This window comes from Hyposmocoma kahamanoa, unplaced genomic scaffold, assembly GCF_003589595.1.
Source record: "Hyposmocoma kahamanoa isolate Upper Pololo Valley unplaced genomic scaffold, ASM358959v1 66, whole genome shotgun sequence".
Classification (NCBI taxonomy): Eukaryota; Metazoa; Arthropoda; class Insecta; order Lepidoptera; family Cosmopterigidae; genus Hyposmocoma; species Hyposmocoma kahamanoa.
The window spans coordinates 1,225,379-1,230,348 of NW_020653854.1; positions in this window are offsets into that span (position 1 = coordinate 1,225,379).

The following is a 4,970-nucleotide window of genomic DNA, read 5'->3' on the forward strand; positions in this document are numbered from 1 at the left end:
CGAGTTCGAGAGAGTCGGACAGGAGCTGTGTAGTATGTATGTGATCGTGGCAGAAACAATCTATAGCGTGGTCTAAAAGTGTGTCGTTGGGGCAGGTCGTCAATATTAGTATAAAAGTCAGGGTGTTGTTTAATAAATTTACAAATTTCTAAGATATATATAGAACACAAAGTGAAAATTTTAAATTGTTTAAAGTGCGGTCTGCAGCTATCAGTACCACTCAAATTACCAAGATTAAGGATGCATATTTTCTGGATTGTAAATATTTCTCGTGCGTACACACTATTTCCCCAAAGGATAATTCCGTAACTTAGGTGGGAATGAGTGTAAGCATAAAACTGGGGGTAATACTTCCGTTCTCCGTCCAACATCCGTCTTACTGTCAAATAAGTAATACTCGACTAAATGGGAAGACAATATCAAGTACGAAGCTTCTTTCCCATCATGCGTCTCTTCATTTTTCTTATTTGACGATAGGTAATTGTACAGGGCCAGATTCCAACGACTTTCTTTACTACATATCTTATTTAGTCATCAATGGAGGTAGTCTCAGTCTCTGATGTTTGAAAGCAAAAAAATAATTGGAAATGATGAATTCGTAAAAATGTTACTTACAAAGAGCAACTCCTAGAGTTTATTGCTCATTCTTCTCAGGGGAATCTGCCTTACGAATGAGCGGTAGAGTTTAACCAATGTGACGATTTCAAGTGTAATAATGCTTACCTATGAAATAAAGATTATTTTGATTTAGATTTTTTGATACAACAACCAGAATAAAACAAAAATGCAACCAAAAAACCCACCTCTAAGGTTCGTGGAATTAAACCTATTCAAGTTACATTGAACTAGGTTACCGGAAAGCGCGAAACCGGATTCAACCTAGTTTGCACTTAGAGGTGGAATATTTTTTTCAAATTTAAATGGAACCAATACTGAGGCACCCTCTTTCCACCAAAAAGGAATTATCAAAATCAGTTCACAAATGCCATGGAGTTACCGAGTAACATATATTGCTTTCCTCGTCACGTTCAGGCAACCCATAAACGCATACTGGATTTGATTGGACCTAACAGCCAAATGTAGAATTCAATGGAACCCAAGTGAAGAAAATTGTTTGGCGTTTTTTGCTAATGTTGTTTGTTTACTCACTGTCCAAAACCAGTTATAAGGAATACGCACTTACTACATCAGAGCACACGGATGTTGCAAACATCTCAAACTAGATTTTATGAGTAAATAACTCAAATAACAGTTTGATAAACGTACCTACATAATAATATACTTATGCGCTATTGCGTATTTTCCCGTCAAGTACTTAAACGTAACCTGATATGTAAATTTTCAAATTAACTTTTTGCACTTCTTGAACCCTCTCTTAAGTATACTCTCCAACGTGTATTTTTTCATCGACCGCAGCTTGAAATTTATGTTACATATCTCATAGTTACCCATAAAAAGTTTAAAGTTTTTTGTTGTTATTACGTAATGATTTATAAAGTCACGTGTGGCAATGGGGTACAGTTGGAATGTTAAAACATCGATTGAATCCACAAGTAATATTGCTTGATGACCACCGTGGTCGAGTGGCTTGCACACCGGTTTTCATGGTGTCGCCATCTCTGAAGTCCCAAGTTCGATCTTCACTAAAGAAAATAACTTTTCTATTATGAAATGAAAATATTTTTCCGGATTTAAATCGCGTATATTTGTTTTTTAAAACAAACCGACGTTACGGGCCCTTTACAGGTCCCATGGTTACGGTTGACCGTGATCAAACAATCGTGACCATGGGACCTGTAATGGGCCCGAAACGACGGTTTGTTTGAAACAACAAATATACGCGATTTAAATCCGGAAAAATAGTTTTATTTCCTATGTGTAACAATAGCGAAACCCTAAGAACTCGATATTTTCCATTATGATTATTAATTTTTATTTTTATATATTTTCACAAAGTTTAAACAATTTTAAGATGTCTTCAGCGTTTGTAATTTCTTTTTTCATCCGGTAATTCCGTTATTTCATATTATTTTAGTCAGCTGTGTACAATTTTATTGTAATTGGATAGCAGTCGCAGAATTGTACTGATAATGTTATTTTAAGTAAATATGACTTGTGTAACTGTACTTGTGCCATATTGAATAAATAAATAAATAAATACAAAAATCGAACACACGGAAAAAAAATTCTACCTCATGTGACTGGAACTCACGATGTATTTATTACTCTTACTAACTGAGCTACGGGTCAAGTTATCGATGTGTTTTTGTTAAAGATCCTTTGTATTTCTGCATTGTATTTTTTTATTGGCTGCAGTGAAGATGGTTCTAAAATCTCTCACTAGATGTCACTAACGGCTCAGAATGCCGGAAGATCCAATATAGAGATTTTTGAAACTTGACCCGACGTCAGTTGGTAAGAGCAACACACTACAGTGCAGTATGGTCATGGGTTCAAGTCCCATCGCGTAGAAAATTCGCGTTTTTCTATGTGTTCGGGCTTTGTGTCTATTTATATATGTTTATGTCATCATAATAAAAATTAGTGGAGTTTTTTTTAATCTTTATTTATTTAGGGGCTTTGATCGTTATTGAACATGTCAGCCCCGTTAGAATGATTTCCCAAAAAATAATCTCAATAATAAACTTTTCCGTTTTGTATCGGGGCTGGATGTTTGTGGTACCGTGGTTGGTTCCGATTTCGATAACACAAGTGCTTTAACTACTTAATTTCCGATCAGAGCAACGTATTAGATGTTGTCTAATATTTAAATGTTCTATGTAGTGAATAAGGTACCCTTTCATATAATATTTAATTGAAAAGACGCCTGTCTCTAATTGCTACGGACCGGCGTCGTATACAAATCAGGTATTTTATTTTAAGTAGCAGTAGAGCTCCTTGTGAAAGAGTTCCTCTGAGGAAGTAGTGCCACCTTACCTATTTCTACCGCCAAGCAATAATGTGAGCGGTACTGCGTTCCAGTTTTCAAGGGATAAGGGAGAAATTAAAAGCACATGGGACTTTTTAGCTTGTGTCTCGGGGTGACTGGTGCGGTGGCAGTGCCCACTCAGATGTTGATGAACAGGCCCTTCTAAACCGGAACGCAGTAATGATCACATTACAGCTTAGTGGTAGAATTAGGTAAGGTGGTGCTTTCCTGGACGAACTCTTTCACAAGGAGCTCTACTGCTACTAAACAAAATTTCCAAAAAAGCCGACGATTATTAAGGATGTAATGTGTGTCGCGGGTGCCATGGACATACACATAGACAACCACAAGTTACATCCAAACTTACGAGAGAAATATATGTAGGCATACTAATCTTTCTTTTTTACTTGACTCAGTAATTATTTTTCACTATCTATTTTGTCTTTTTTTTGTATCAAGTGACGGGACGAACATGTCGTGCGCTTAATCGTAAACTAGACGCCTGTCCATAACAGTTACAGTGCCACTCAGAGCTTTAAATCACAAAGGCACTCCCACTGCGCTATCACCTTGAGACATAAGTTGGCAAGTCCCATGTGCTTGTAATTTCTCATCAAAGCTAGTCATATTATGAACCCAAACACATGGTAGCTGCAGTGTACTGTTGAGGAGTTCGTCTCATCTGTCTGCCATTTCTTAGCAACTCAACGTGGCAAATAGATGTAATTCCAAGTACTTTTGAAGTCGTTTTTTCACATTAAAAAGTTACAATATATAGTATTATCAGTTTCCCAAACATGTTACCACTCGAATTTTATAGTAGAGGCCGCGAAATGTACAAAAAGATTGTATTCACTCGTTCACCTCAAAGGAATCTGCAACTTGAAATTTGACTAACATCATCCTCATAAACCTAATAAATAATTATTATAATTAGTATAAACAAAACATCCCACAGCTGGGCACGGTTTTCCTGGTACTTCACTTTGTAAATCTTGTCTGACAAACGGCTTTGCTTACTTTCAATCCGACTTACCATAACTATTCGAAAACGCAGAGCAATTTTAACTTAGACACACGTTATGTTTTGATTCTACATTCACACAACAGCGCAACAAACGCGTGCAGTTTTGAGTCATTATAACATGCAATGAAACATAATTCCTTGCTTGATTCCTAGAATCGGATAGTCGGCCTTTTTCAAAGGGGACGACAACGGTATTAAAAAGAATATGAATTATGAAACTATTTAAAAAAATCGATATCGCGTATTTCTTTTTTCAAAGATACCAACATTTACGATGTTACACATTGACTTGTGTTACAGGTCATCATGGGAACCGCAAAAAGCCCGAAACGGTGGTTTGTTTGAAAAAATTGTTACATTTCCAATATGTAGCAATCGTATTAACCTAAGTACTCGATCATAAATTACAAATAAATATTTTATTTCAATTGGTCAAACATTTCATATTTAATTTATTATTTAATTAGTAAATAATGTAAAAGTTCCTAACGTAATATAAAATCTTTTCTTTTCTAATTTACATAACACAAATTGCTTTTAATTTAAAAGAAATTACATTGATTTGCTTCCTTCCAATAAATAAATATAAATATTTCTTTCCTCTACAAAAAAATACTTATTTCAAACATATCGTAAATTTTTGTATAATGGTAACTTCTTAGGTTTTCGATTGTTACACATATGAAATGAAACTATTTTTAAAGGATTTTTTTTCAAACAAACCAACGTTTGGAGTTTTTACAGGCCTATAAAGCCCGAAATTATTTACTTATTGGAATAAAATGCGCGGTTTAAAAGAAATAACTTCATTCCAATTTTGAATATAGTTATATATTATTATTTACCACGTCCCACACGTCGTCTTTGCTCTTCAAAAACCTTTAAAAACGTATTATAATGTAGTTTTCTTTTCAAATTAAAAAAACCATACTTCTTTCACCTATTGTCTCTGTAAATAATAGTAAGGTCCCAATACTAAAACTTTGCAAGTTTTAAACAGAACAATGTAAAAAA